A 16,401-nucleotide genomic window follows, 5' to 3' on the forward strand; every position below is an offset into this window, starting at 1 on the left:
GGAAAATACTGAATGAACACTACTAATCATGTATAATATAAAGAAATTTTATTTTAGAAAATTTTTAGCAATTTTTTTAGGGTGGAATAGATTTCCTCCACAGCCCCATGTAATATTATGGTTCTGTGCTTTGTATACATACCTCATCTCTATATTACATTTTTAATTCCTTGAGATAAAAACAAATAAACATTTATAGGCACTTGTACATTTATACATATATGTGTATACTATAAAAATCATTGCGTCCCTAAGATTTTACCTAGAACTCATGCATAATGGTACATTGAATTGATTTAATTATAGTCAGAAATTTTTTCCCTAAGATTGAGTTACATAACAAAAAGTATGTGCTTAGAGTTTCTTGCTTGATAAGGTGTCTTCTTTTTTTTTCTTTATTTTTGTTCCAAGGAACATAATGGCTTTACCCTGGGGTCCCACAGTTACATTAATTATTACATATGAAGGACCTGAGTTTAAAGCTGGAATCACCAGAATAAGGAAACAAGATGAAAACCAAAACAAACAAAACCTTTAAAAAAAACTGAAGGTGATAAGCACTTAATTCTAGCAGTAGTGAGAACCTATACTAAATATTCTTTGAAATGATAACAGGAACCTACAATATCATTGACTCAATTCTCAAAGAGATGTGACTATTCCAACAAAGTAGTTCTTTTTCTCTCAGATCTCCTTTCTGTAAAAGATAAAAAGGGAGTTCATTTTTCTATTAGGCAGAGAGTAGTTCTAACAAAGCAATAAACCTCTCTCCCCTCCCCCCCCAAAATATCGTAAATAGGAAACAGCTTTCTATCTACATTCATAACTTATGAACCAATTTAGGCAGTTCTTCCCCTATTTCTTTTTACTCTTTGAGCTATATGCTTTGTAGTGCTAATAATGGGTCCATGAACATGCAAAATTTAATTCCTTTTTGAAAGTACTTCCAAATTTATTTCCAGGATAAATAAAAAAATTCATAGCTCCAGCAACAGTCAATTAGTGTTTCTATCCTCCTACATTTCCTCCAGCAATTGTCATTGTCTTTTGATGTTTAACTTTTCTTCAGAGAACTTTTAATTGGCATTTCTCTCATTATTATGATTTAGAACATTTTTAAAATTTGGCTGTTTGTATATTATTTTTCTTCATTTGAGAATTGGGTTCATGATTTTGATTATTTGATCAAGGCATGGCTCTTGTTAGTATATATTTACATCAATTCTTTATATATTGTGAAATTAGATATTTATTTTTAAAATTTACTCCAAATATTTTTCTTCTTAACTGATTATCTTCTACTGTTCATTACATTGATTTCATTTGTTCAAAAACTTGTTAATTTGTTAAATGATCATTGTCCATTCCATATTCTTTGGTCTTCTGTATCCATTGACTAATCCCTAACTATACCCAAGAGGTTATTTCCTTCTAAACTCATACTTTTTTTTGTCTTTTAATATCTAGCTTTAATATCATTTGTATTTTTTTTGTGGTATTTGATAGGAAGGGTTAGAATAAATCTAATTTCTGCTAAACATAAGTGAAATTTACAAAAGAACTATAGCTTAGACTTTATTCCAGTATTCCTGGACTCTTGAAGTTTCTTTTTGAAAGACATAAAATGTTCAATTTCTTCTGATTCTTGTCACCAGCGTTGTTTTATTTTTTATATTTAAACTGTATAATATGGTTCTGATGATTACTAATTTGTAGTGAGTTTTGATATCTAATTTGCTAGTTTTTTTCCTTCCTAATTTTTTGTTGATTTATTTCTCTTGAGATTTTCAATTTTACTTCCATCTTATGATATTAATTATTAGCTATTCTAGTTCCATTAATTTATTTTTGTTGCTATTACATTGAATCTATAGATTTCTTTGGGTTTATATATAGTTTTTCACTATATTGGGCTAAAATAACCATAAACAATATCTGTCCAATTAAAATTGCATGACCAATATGATGGAGGACTGGAAATATTATCTAGCCCATATTAACTTTCAAAATTTTTCAAAAATAAGAAATATAATATAATATAATACAGCTATAGAGTGGTAACAAGTATTTCCAATAGACCAGAATAATAAGTATTCAAAATGTAATAGCTTAATAAATTAAGAATAGAAAGCATGTATTCTTAACGTGCTCTTTCAATGCCCCTTCTCCAGGCTCCTAGGCACTGGTAGAGTGAATAGTTCAACACACTTACTTGTTCTCTGTGATTCATTCAATAATTTCCCAATTTATGCTCCAGTCTCTGACATCACACCATGATCCTGCCCTCATCCCACCACTATTTTGGAAAATAAACAGTAGATTTCAATCATTCTCTTTCACTTATAGAGGAGAGAAACATATAAGAAAGTGAATATATTCTACTTAAGATGGCAGCATTCAGCAAAAAAATAAAATGACCAAAAACAACCATAAAGAAAAGAGAGAACCAGAGAAAGGGATGAGAGACAAAGTGCGTCTGTCTCTCTCTCTGTGATTGCAATGAATGGAGTTAGATAATATACCCAGATATAACATAATGATAGAGACTGTGGCCATTTAAAAGTAAATTCCAAAATGTGTGAGGAGACTCAGAGAGTTTTGAGGTATAGGTTCCAGGGAATGTAGCAATAGAGAAAAGAGTAAGAAAGTAAAGAGATGGGAGAATATTAGGAGGAAAACAAGACCCAAATCACCAATTATGTCAGGGAGAAGAAAACTCAAAAATCTAGAGTGCCACCAAATAAATAAACAGAGAATATGTTTAAACAGTAAAGAAAATTCCTAGTCAGACTTTTAAATGATTGTAAATATCTACAAATAAACACAGCAATATAAAAGAAATTGTCATAATTAAAAAAAAAAACAGGATACTTTGGATTCCCAAGATGTCATAGTATAAGGGTAGGATGTTCTTAAATGATTCAAGAAAAAAAATCTGAATCATGAAAGAAGTAAAAGTAAACAAATGGAAGAAATGTTGACCTATATCAAAGACATAATTATCAGAAGATAAAACAAAATCATAGCACTGTGGTGAGTCTCTCTAGAGAAATGTGGCAAATGTAAAGTCTGAGATACATAATTTCTACATAAATAATAATGATTTTATTAATTATGAAAGACAAATAATTAATAAAAGAGGTTAATGTTACTATTGGGGACCAAAGACAAATCATGGAGACCATTCAATGCTTATACTCTTGGAAGGGTAAATATTTATGAAAGGCAGAAATCAATTCTGATTTATTAACAATTAATGAGAGAATTCAAATGATACTAACAGGTGGGTCTATTCTAATGAGAGGTTGGGTGAGTCACTCTGAACATGTCACTGGTGGACAAAGGCAGACTCATCTCATGTCAGACCACTTCTGCCTCAAAAAGGATCTATTTTCCACCCAATTAATAAACTAGGGTGGGATATGAATTCCACCTACATAATATTATCTTTCTAAGGTCTTCTATTTTGGGTGGAGGGGGCAAGAAGCAAGTACCCAGAGGAATTGGGCAATCTCATCTATCAGCAATGTCCTTCACAAGGACTGGGCTTTGAGTGAGGAAATAGAAAGGGAAAAAAAAGCCCTGGATCTCCTCAATATAAGTTGGTTGTTAATAATAATTTCTTTCAGAAGTGAAAGAGAAAACACATAATTGATTAGAAATAGGAACTTAATAATTAAAGAACAATCTGGAAAATGAGAAATTAAAAGTCAACATTAAAAGAGCATATGATATTTATACAAACACAACTTGTTGATCTTGAAGACAGAATGTACAGAGACAACTTAAAAATCATAAGCCTCAGAGAATATGACCTGTCAAAGAACTTTGTAATGCAAGAAGTAGTACAAGAAAACATCCCAGAACATCCAAATACTGAAAACAAATCACCAATCAAAACAGAATGCCACCAGACAAAACCCTATGGTGCAGATGAAAAAAATGACATAAAAAACACAAAAACCCCTAACCATGTAAGTGTTAAAATTAATAATTGCCGTGAGCCTTCCCCCCAAAATCTGCAATAAATGTGGAAAAATAATTTAAAATAGAAAAGAAAATAAATGGGAACAACACAAGACTAGTATGAACTCATCAGATACCACAAAAAGGAATGGAATAACATATTTCCTAAGCAAGGAAACTTAAATTGTCACTCAAAATAAAATACTCTATAAATCTGAGCATAATCGCCTATTTTCTAAGGTAAAGATCCAAATGAAACAGAGGTTTTTGAAAACTAAAAAAATGAGTAGACTTTTTTGCAACCTTTCAAATAAAAGTAGCATAAGAAAGGTGAATAAATAAAATTATCAAAAAAATAAAAATTACATGTGTGTGTGTTTTGTGTGTGTGTGTATTCTAACATCTTTAGATCAAATTAAAGGGAGTGGGGGAAGAAGCATAAAAATCATTGTAGGGAGAAAAAAAGAAATAATAAAAGCAGAGGGACTTATACATTATTTCTTTTTAAAAGTGCACGAGTGTACAAAGATTAAAATGGAACTTATATATGAGAATTGCTGGTAGGGAAACAGGCTTGAAATAACATTAATGAAATACCAGAAACTGAACTTCACATTTACAGATACACACACACACACACGAATCAATATATCAATATATTTTGTAGGACTACACCGGAGAATGGGAGTAGGTATAAAAATGTCAGGGGGAGCATAGAAAATAAAAGGAATTATATGATATACTGTAACCAAATGCAAAGGAAACATTGGAAGGAAAATACTATATTTACTCAAAAAGAAAAGGAATTGTAACAGATGGATGAGGTGACAAAGGGAGGATGAGGTGAGAGTGTAGGCCTGAATTTTAACTATGTGGTATAAAGTTATCCCTTTCCAATGGAGGAAGAATGTACTTGGAAATAGGTATATAGTGCACACAATCTGCAGGGATTTTGTACTCAGACCAGATGTACATTCATAGATGGTATTCTGCTTCTGGCAGAAGAAAATCAGAGCTCATGGAGAAAACAAGTAACTGGAAAGATAGGAGGACATGGAACCAGGGAGGTGATTCCATGACATATGAAAAGGAATATGATTATGGGAAATACAGAGGAAAGATTTAGAACATATGTAAAAGGACATAGGTAATTTCTACAATGTTGCAATATTTTTAATCTATTGTTGTTTACTCAATTATTAGTAGTCTCTGACTCTTTGAATCCTCAGTTGGGGTTTTCTTGGCAAAGATACTGGTGTGGTTTGCCATTTCCTGGAGTTGAGGGGAACCTAGAGAGAAAATATCATTGAAATTGTGTCTTATAAAATGGAATTCTTTTCCCTGGAGATAAAATGATTGAGAAACAATTCACATTATATCTCTCATCAAGAATTTAAAGGATAGTCATGTGTATAGAAGAGAAATTAGAATTCTTCTGCTTGTCCCTGGAGGGTCTGATAAGGAGTTACAGATGGAAGTTACAAAGAAAAAATTTTGGTTTGGTGCAAGGACATTCTTCCTGACAATTAAAATTCTTCTAAAGTGAAATTAGATACAACCATAATGAGCCGATTTAAAAATAAAAATAATAGCTAACATTTATATAACACTATGTACAAAATATCTCATTTGATATTTATAGCAACTCTGAAAAGGAGATGTAATTATTATCTTCATTTTACATATGAGGAAACTGAGGCAAACAAAGTTTAAGTGATAGCTAATATCTACCAGGGGTCAGATTTGAATATGAATCTTCCTGACTTGAGGTGTAGTGTGTTATACACTGTACCACTTACTGCCTCATGATATGAACTTATCAAGACATGTTCAAATACAAACTGGTTTAGGACTTTCCAAGTATTTCTCAATGAAGAATGTTTTTTTTTTTTTCAGATATAACTTTGGGCTAGGGGGCTTTGGATATTTCTATCAACTTGCAAATTCTCCAATTCTATTATTGTATAAAGACTGACTTACCTTATATATGTTTATCTTTGAAAATATAATGTGCCTAAGGGCATAATTAGATGCTATGGTGAAGTGAATATTTACATTTTGTTTTTGAAAGTATTTTTTTTCCAGTATCATAACGTGTAAAAAAAATTCAATTTAAAGGGATATCAGTGGTGGGAGTCTATAAGTCTTGCCTTATGTTGTTGTAACAGCTTAGTCTGAAAGCCCCAATCATCCTTTCAACATACATTTAAGAATAGGTGTATATTGGTAAGTGATAAATAACTTAATGTTCAAGAATTGTGGAAAAATAATGAATACAAATATAATTTTATAATTAAGCTACTACAAACCTCTATCAGATTAGCCAAGATTTCAATGGGACTATTTTCAAATTAATAGCAGTGAAGGAAAATTTGTACGAATCTACTTTCATAATCCTTTGCAAGAATGTGTTTGTTGCTCATACATTAAACAATTTTATAGGGGAGTATCATTATTTTAATTAACAGAAGGAGAAATGGTCAGAGAGAAGTTGCTTAGACTAAATCTTAATGTTAGTGATTTTCAGAGTAGGTCCACTGAAGACAACTCAAACCAAAAAGTCAATTGAATGGGATGCTATTTCCCAGGATATACTTTTATATCTTTGGTTCTAAATGATGAGTTATTCAATTATTTTAAACTTATTAAAGGAAATTTCTCCATTCAATGACTATAATTCTTTATAAGGGTCATCAAAAACGTATAAGGTATTGATGTGATCTGTCTTGTCAGCTAGATGGCACAGAAGATTGAGTACCAAGGCTGGAATCAGGGAGATTTGAGTTTAAATGTTGCCTCTGACAATTACTAACTGTGCAACTTTGATCAAGTCACTTAACCTTTTTTTTTTAACCTGTGTCCTCAATTGTAAAAGGGAGATAATAAAAACATCTACCTAATCAACTTGTGACATTCGAATGAGATAATATTTTAATAAACAGTAAAGTTCCTGTCACATATTAGAAACTATATAAATGCTTATTCATTCCTTCCCTTTAAGTTTTATATACATAAGAATAGTAAGTACATATTATAGCAATTTGAAGAAATGGTTTTACAATTTAAGGCACATATTAAAGTTTGATTTTACTCAGATTCTAATCTTTTCAAAAAACAATAGAATATTTGAAATCTGCTAGCATAAAAGTAAAAAAAATGTTCTTGGGGGAAAGAGACATTTTTATACAATATATAAAAGAAATATCTAATTTTTTTTGTTTTAATTTGCTTCAACAACAGGATGACTGAGGTAACAAACTGGATTCTTATTCCTCTGTTCCTGGATATTTTTCATTTTGGACTGTTCACTTCCCCTGAGTTGGCATTGATCCCCACTTCTTCTAAGACTGCCTTTGATATTGATTCAAATCACTTGGCTGGGTAAATTGTACAGCAGTGTGGTTGACTGACTGGTTGGCAAGCTGGCATAAAGCAAAACATTTCAAGGTCACTTTCAAAGTGCCAAAGGGAAGACTGGCCCTGCATTTGAATGTTTAATATAGGGTCTGTTCTCCATAATCTTTTTTTTTTTTTAATGGCACCATATATGCTTTGTTAAATGAAAATATTCCCACTTAAAATGGAAACAATGGAATAGCTGACCTATAAGTAATTACTGTATTTGAAACAGATTCAAAGTTCCCTTGGAAAAGTAGCTAAATTGGTTGAATAGTTGAAATGAACTTGCATCAGCCAATTTTATATTTTTGTCCTTCAATCGACTTTGTGAACATATAAATCTTCCAGGTTTATAATGGCATTCCCAGCAATGTAAGCCAACATTCAGGGTAAACAAGAACTGATTTTTCAGTGACAATAGCAACCCAAATAAAATTCAGGTTTCACTGATCATAAGACAATAAACAAAAATCTCTTAAATAATATAATTTCTCATTTGAAAAGTTTCCTTTATGCTTTAAGTTTCTACTAAGAAGAGACTTTTTTTTTATTCAACCCACTTCCTTACACACAGTAACATAATAAGCAGGATTGTTATTATTTTTTTAATATCTACATAGGGGTGGCTAGGTCGCACAGTGAGTAAAGCACCGTCCTTGGAGTCAGGAGGACCCGAGTTTGGTTCCAGCATCAGATACTTAACACCCACACAAAAAAAAACTAGCCGTGTAATCTTGGGCAAGTTACTTAATCCCAATTGCCCTCCAAAAGGCAAAAAATAAAATCTACATATTAGTTCTTTAAGGATTTAGTTCATTCTTTCTTAATAAACAGAATGCCTTATAAATGGCTATGTATTCATTAAGTACTTAAAAATACTTGATAATTCATGGTGTGCAATTTTCTCACTTGCATACTTCCTTTCCCAACAGAACAGAAAAGACCCACATTACTCTTCAGATAAATACATGATTGCCTTGTTTTTTGTATGCATTCAAATCGGATCTTTTGCCTTTGTTTTACTGATGGTGACTGTGGTGGATTTAAATTCTCTTCTTTCATACTTCTAGGCAGAAACATTTCAGAAGAATATTTGATCTCTCTGTATTCTCTTCTTTCCGTTTTCTAACTTCTTTCTCTCCATATACCTTGTCTTAGGGATCTCACTTGCTCTGGGCTCAACTTACAACTCTGTGCAGATGCTTGCATATTTATATATCCTTCCCTAGTTTCTCTCCTGAATTCTAGTTTATTATCACCAACCATCCATTGGGCATTTCCAATTTGATTTTCCTATTATATCTCAAAAGCAATATGCCTCCCATCAACTAATTACATTTTGCATCAAATCTTCCTAATATTTTGAAATTTTCTATTCCTTGTAGAAATTTCAGATTTCTACTACCTTTCAAATAATCCAATTTTGCAAACTTTAGGTCTTCCTCAACTCTTCTCTGTCTCTGTCTCCCCACACATGCAATCAGTTGCAAAATTTTGTTTGTTCTTCCTTCTTGCCTCTTATATCTGTCCACTTCTCTGCACTCATTTCATTTACATGGTCACCAACCTAGATTAGGCTCCCCTTACTTTGGCTATGAATATGACAACAATCTCCAGATTCTTCTCCCTATCTTCCCTTCCAATCTATCTATCTATCTATCTATCTATCTATCTATCTATCTATCTATCTATCTATCTATCTATCTATCTATCTAGCTATCTAGCTATCTATCTAGCTATCATCTATCTATCTTTACATATAGATATATGGATATGTATGCATATCTATATATCTTTACATGATCTTACTAAAATTTAAGTCTGTTCAAAAAGTGCCAGAGGCTCTCTGTTTTCCTTACATTAAAATGTTCGATTCCCTCTTAGGCATTCATATTCCCTTATACTCTGGTATCAGTCTACCTGTCTGCCTTTTTTATATATTATTGTTCTTCACATACTCTACATTCCTGTCAAATTAGTCTACTTAGTGTTTCCTGTTTATAACTTTTTACCTCTTATTTCCATACCCTTGCAAAACCTAATTCCTTTGCCTGAATGCATTTTTTCATCATCTCTGTCCCTTCAGATCCCTAACTGTATTCAATACTTAACCTTTCTCTTTCAATAGGCCTTTCTTTACCTTCCTAGATGCCAGTACCCATCCTAAAATTTTATTTCACTTACTTAATAGGCACTTTTATGTGTATGTAGTATGGGTCTATCTGGAGCTATTTTTCTAGCCCTTTAATGGACTTGCAGGGTGATTTCCAAGAAGATTGTTATTACATTTCATTGTGTTGATTTTCTAGTTCTATATAATCTATGAACCACCATCATTGAGCTTTCTTTATTATTGGTTTATATCAATTAATATTTATATTTAATTAGGTTTTATACAGTGGCATTTATTAATGTGAAATAGAAATAACTGGCACAAAATATGCTTGAAAATGTTCATGACTTCCTCTATCACCAATTACTTCAATGAAGAAAAAAATCTTTTCCCCCATTGGTGAAGGAAATATAAACACTTAAGGGGGAAGAGGGAATCAGTTGAACCTGTCAACTAATTACCCCACTCTACTTAGCCATTATAATTTTATCAGATAATAAAGAATTTAAATTGATGTGTTTTGAATCCAAGGGAAAGCAAGCTCAAATGAAGAACATGTGTGGTAACAGGGGGAAGAACAATTCACAACTCCTGAAGTCCTTTTGCTGTAATAATCAAGATTTTCCCCTTAGATATATTGTAGCTTCTCTGCTTGGCTACTTAGAGAGGCTTGACTTTATTTTTGCTCTCCATATACAGTCTGGCCTTTCCTGCCAAAGCAGACACTGTCATCAGCTGTTTCAGAGTTCCTGCTAGGATCTTGGTAAGAAGTTCAAAATCTTCCACATTCTTTGAAGCTCATACTGTTTTGCTCTGGTCACGGTGGGAACTGGGGGAGGACATTGAGGATAAGGTCAAAATCAGTGTTCTTCTTTTCTCTCCCAAGTAATTCCTTTTGGGGGACCTGGCATGAAATGATTCTTTTTTATGTTAGAAGATTCTTGAATCCTCTGATTTTAAGTTAGGCTGATAATTTATTAAAAGTCCACAAATCCCCTAACTTATCAGAACATACTTTATGTCATTTATGTCCAGTTTTCTTGATACCTACTTCACACTTTTGATTAGTATTTCTCCATAGTATATAACTGCTTTTGAAGGAGATGTCACTTTTTTTCTTTGTATACCAATTATATAGCAATGTTTCTGACATAGAATAAATGCTTCTTGATTGTATGATTATATGAAATTGATTTGCTGCTGATATAGTTAATTTAAATATGTCCATTAAAATAAAACAACAAAGAGAAACAAAAACTTGGCAAAAGTCAGTGCTGAGCAGGTCAATAGTTTAAAAGACCCTGAAGGATTTAGTTGGAGGGAATCATAGAGGATATCTAAATAGATAAGAAAACTGAGACACTGATGAAGAGGTTTCCCATAAAGAAGGTTAGGGTTGCTCTGGAAATCCCAAAATACCAACACACTGCCTGCCGAATGAATTCAACTCAAGTCTTCTCAGACAAAGAAAAGTAAAGTTTATTAAAAGTTTGCTTGTATTAGACACAGAGTAAGTCTGTACTAGGTTATTCTATGGAACTCTCACACCTCATGGAGGGAAGATGGGATCTTACATACAGAAAGTTGTGGGAGGAATCTAGGGGTGGTCTAGAGGAAGAGTTTGGGGAAGGTCTTCAGGAGAAGTCAGATGAGGTCAATGAGTGATTAAGGGAGGGAAGTTGCTGGAGGCTACCTGGAGCTGACAGACAATGGTGGGGTAGGCTAGTTCAAAGGTGGATTGATATTTTGATAGGTTCAAGGGTGGAAAGTAGATGGACAATGGAGGGCTAGGGTAGTAAAAGAGGTCTGGGTCCAGCCACAATGTCAGGCTTATGGCCTCATGCAAATGCCTCATCACAGGGTACAATTTAATCAGAGTTCAAGGAGGTTCCCAGAGCCTGTACCACATCACTGAGATATGAAGTGACTTGGCCCACTTTACAAAATGTGTCACAATCAATACATACAATGAGTAATTATGTTCACATTCCAAGCTCTTGGTCTATTGGTGCCCCCTGGGTGTTTTTTTTCCCATTCACACTAGAGATTTCAAACAATTGTAATGGTAATGTAATTTGTTTTTTTTTTTAAGCAATTGGGGTAAAGTAACTTGCTCAAGGTTAGATGGCCAGTTATTTCTGGATGTGGTGCTGAGCGTCTGAGCCCGGGATTCGATCTCCAGGTCGTCCCAACACTGAAACCGGTGCTCCTACTTGCTGAGCCACCTGGCCTCCCCTAAGCAATTGGGGTTAAGTAACTTGCTCAAGGTTACACGGCCAGGTGTTTCTGGGTGGGTGCTAAGTGTCTGAGCCCGGGATTCGATCTCCAGGTCTTCTCAACACTGGAGCAGGTGCTCTTACTTGCTGTGCTACCTGGCCCGCCCCATGTAATGTAATTTGAATTTGAAGATCCCTTTGTGTTGGCAAAGGTTGCAGGTACTTAGCACTTAGTAATTGATCAAGCCTCTGTTGGGGAAACAGAAGGTATGAACTCCTATTTCTTGTTGCTGATGTATCAGGAAGGGGTTGGCTGAAACAGGAGGCTAATGCTGTGTGTATATAAGAAAAAGCCCCAGAGAGTCACAGTCAGAATTTCTTGGGACAAGAATCTGGAGGCAGAGCAGCTACAGAAGAATGGAGAACTGAGGCAGAATTTCCTGAGAACTTGTGGTGGTGGAGCTTCTTCTGAAGAGGAGCCCAGGAGCCAGGAGCCCAGGTGACTGAGGAAGCATGATCAGGATGCTGAAACTTTGTTTATGGCTTGATTGAGCTTTGAATTCCCTGGAGCAGAAATTGTGAAAGATTTCACATGGACCAGATCCTGTGAACATGGAACAGATCCTGTGTGGAGCAGGACCTACCCAGAGAGATGGACAAGGAACTGGGAGCTGTCTGCCATAGAACCCAGGTGACAGTCTGGTGAATTCAGGTAGAATCTGGGACCATGGAATGGGATCCAGGGAATCTGAGAACAGGCCCCAAGTCAAGATGAAAAGACTTCTCCCTGGGTACTGAGTAATGATGAAATTGTTGTTTACTAGTGACCTAGGGGGTGAAGGATTTTGTGTATGATACTTAGTAACTGATTACTGAATAAGTGACTGATTGAATTAATCAAGTTGCTCCATGAGTGGAAGACTTTGACTATTGTACTTTGAGATGATTGTTCTTTGTTCTAAATATTGTGACCACTTTGGTGAAAACTATGTGGCCATTTTAATAATAAGCTGTTTGTGAATATAAATTGTAATATTGTGAATTCTGTACCTTGATTTTCTGTGAATGTTTTGCTTTGATTTGTTATGGAATAAATAGAGTGTTCACTATACAGTGTAATCAAAACCTTAAAAGCTGTTCATAGTAGCAGTCCTCTGGAAGGCTGCTTGTGCATGGCATTATAACAATAATGATGCCGTATCTAATAACGCTATCCCTACATAACATTGTTTAGAGAAAGTCATTTCCATGAAGGTTACTACTCTCAAGTCTAAGTTAATTTGGGGGATATTAGAAGTCAGGGCAGTTCTGTTCTATATAAGTATATATATATAATGCTCATCGAGTAAGAAGGACTGGAGTTTTATAATGAACTAGAGACAATTTGCAGCACTTAAAGTTTTGAAGATCTATAGGTAAATAAGACATTTAGGAGTTTGCAGCTAACAGAAACCTAGGAAAAGAAGGGGACAAGAATATAGATGGATAAAAAAGGAATTAAGGAAGACAAGCAGAGATAGAATTACATATTCTATATGTGTGTATATACATATATGTATATATAATATATAGGTATAGATAATATGCAGGACAGGGATACAAATTGTATTAGTCTATAACATCCATAATCAACTCAAAGCAAAAGTATTTAATAAAATGATATATTTTTAAAAATAGAAACAATATGTAGTAAAAAAAATTCCATATAAATGGGCAAATTTTCATATATATACATATATATGTACACACACACACATATATATACACATATATATGTATATAGTGCTTCAGTGGAAAAAGTAGATCCACATAGAGAACACAAATGGAAAGGCATTCATGTAGGGAACATATATGGATGGCCAAGGTTCATGAATGATGAACCATGAATGGATGGACTACTTAATCCAAAACTTATCAGTATCTTCAAGTAACTATCGTCATAGGGAATTTGCTTCCAACCTGTCTCTTAATTTCCCCCAGAGGTTACTCAATTGATCTCTACAGGATGTTTGACTAGGATGTATTTTATATCAGTTCAGGCTCAGCTGAAATCTTTGAGAGGATGTTGACTGACTTTGCTCATAGTCTTCCATTTTTTTTTAATTTTAGAAAAAAACAGGAAAACATTCACTCTAAAACCAATAGAAAACCTCTCCTATTGGTCTCAGTGTTTCAGTTTTGAAAGCTCTCATTGTAATAACAAGAAATTCTCCCCTCCAAAGTTCAAGTTCATTAGCCAGTCAGTCAACAAACATTAAGTGCTTACTACAGACTTGTGATAGGGACACAAATAAAAAAAAAAAGAAATATAATCTTTTCCCTCAAAGTACTTGCAGTCTAATTGGGGAAGATAACTTACAAAAGGAAGCTGTCAAGTAAAGGAGGTGGAGTACCAGACATGGGGTCATGGTAGAGAAGTCAGAAAAATCCCAGAGTAGTGGTAGCCAGTTGAAAAATAACATGATTTGAGTTGCTTTCTCTCTTTAAATGGAATAAAGGATATAGTCACTGCAGTTATCTAATGTTCTTTAGTGTAATCTTTTTTTTCAATCCTCTATTTATAAGGAGTTTAAATCTTTGTTTATCCTCTTCTTATTTATGATACATATTATTTAAGTTTCAGAGTATTGAAGTTGTAGTGGTACTACTAATAGTGAATATTTTGCCCAATAGGTATAAAATCACTCTGGGAGTGATGGGGTACCTGGGGTCTAGATCAATTTGTGAAACCAACTTGTAAAACCAGTCTGTTAAATTGTAACTGCAATTTGTCCTTTCCCACCCTTGAGATCTGCCCCTTCCCCCTATTCCACACTCCACCTAGGCAACACCCTGTGACCCTTTTGTTCTTACTTAATCTCTTCATTTCTTCTGGGTCTGGCCCACACCCTCCTTTATCCTTGCCTTTTGTCTCCTTTGACCTGGCCCAAATCTTATCTAAGCTATCTATTCACATGCTCCTCTTGGTCAGCTCTGACCTTTGTCTATGCATTGAGGCCCCTCCTGTCTGGTCAGCCCTGACAATGGCAGCCCTACCCTTTAAAGGTAAAAGCATGTACCCCTCTCACTTGCAGGTCCCCTAAAGGACTCTACAATAAACTTCTACAACTCTCACTCCAATTAAGCCTGAGACCTTGAATTCTTTCCAGACAATATTGCAGGTTTTCTGGTCTTAGATAAGATCATAATTCCTGCTGAACCTATTGGGATTCCGTCCCCCATCAGGAGAATAATTGTCAGTTTTTAAACACTGACTTTTTCTTTTCTTTTTTTTATGTCAATTAGTGGGTTGAGAAAAGGTAAGACCGTTCTTGATACATGTGTACCATCATACTGCTGTTTTTAAATGAAATGCCCAATGCACTATGTGATTCTGAATCTAATTTATAGAATACATCTAATTATATAGAGATATGGCCAATGAAGATCTGAAAGGAACTTTTCCCACAATCTTTATACTCATTCAAGATTAGCATATACCCTGAAAGAAGCTAGAGTTCCCACTGTACCATTATGACAAGGTTTTGCTACATTTTTACTATGTGTCTTTGGTGAGGTCACCAAGTCTCAAAACCTCTATTCATCTATAAAATGGGTATACTTTCTCTCCCTAAATTGCATAACTTTTAACAAACTCACTTTGTAAACTTATAGTGCTATGTTAAACTGAGCTATAAGACTTTATGAAAAGCAAATTTATATATGGAATTTCATAGTAGATTACTTGGATAAGGTTATGGGGAAGAATGTGTATGCCAATGCTGAACTAAATATTCCTCTATTAGTCTGATGAAAAGTTTACATGACTTTGAAACTCACCTCTAAAGTATTATACAAGAATTGGAAAGAATAGTTTTTAGAAGTCATTAAACAATTCATTGCTTTATAGCTAGGATGATTTTTGTAAACCACTTGAAATGAAATATTACTATCAATAAAATTCATTTTGCTATCCAACCCTGTAAAATCTTATTTTAGTCATCAATAGCCTACTTTTTAACATATCTAATGACCACACTATATTTAATCTATTAACAATTTGAAATGACTGCATGTTTGACTCATCCGCTGAATAAGGATAATTGTCATCCAATATATGCTGAGTGATCGCAAATGTGGTGTTTTCAGTAATAAAAGGCAGAAGGCAGTACATTCCCTATGATAGTTGGCAGGAACCAGTAAAGAATGTATAGTGCTTCTCAACATAGGGTCTCCTTCAATTTGTCTGCAAACTAGACTGTTCCTTTAGATGGAATGCTATTATATGTGATGTCTTTTAAGCCTATGTGGTTTTGCGTTTCTTTTTATTACCAAGACCCTATTATATGCCATCATTTTATACTCTGATGACATGATCCTCTCATCTTAAATTAAGTTTCAACAACCATTTAAAATAACCAATAAACCCTGATGCAAATTGCTATTAAATGAAATGCCAAAAAAGACAGCACTATGTGATACTGAATCTAATTTATAGAATCGATCTAATCAGCAGGAAATATTTACCCAGCAGCACATTTCTTTGTGTCATAGAAACTTCTCATCATGTGGATTAATGATATTTTTAGCTACTCTTGAAAGAATTCATCTTCTAAATATTCCCCTTTCTGTAGGGAAAAAAAAAATGAATTGATCTCTTACATCTTCTCACTGGTTTGCTAAATGTATGTATTCTCAGGTCCTTGGGATCAGGGTGTCTTTACATTC

This window comes from Petaurus breviceps, unplaced genomic scaffold, assembly GCF_028583685.1.
Source record: "Petaurus breviceps papuanus isolate PSGF00001 unplaced genomic scaffold, PetGlider_PUasm1.0 40, whole genome shotgun sequence".
NCBI classification, from domain to species: domain Eukaryota; kingdom Metazoa; phylum Chordata; class Mammalia; order Diprotodontia; family Petauridae; genus Petaurus; species Petaurus breviceps.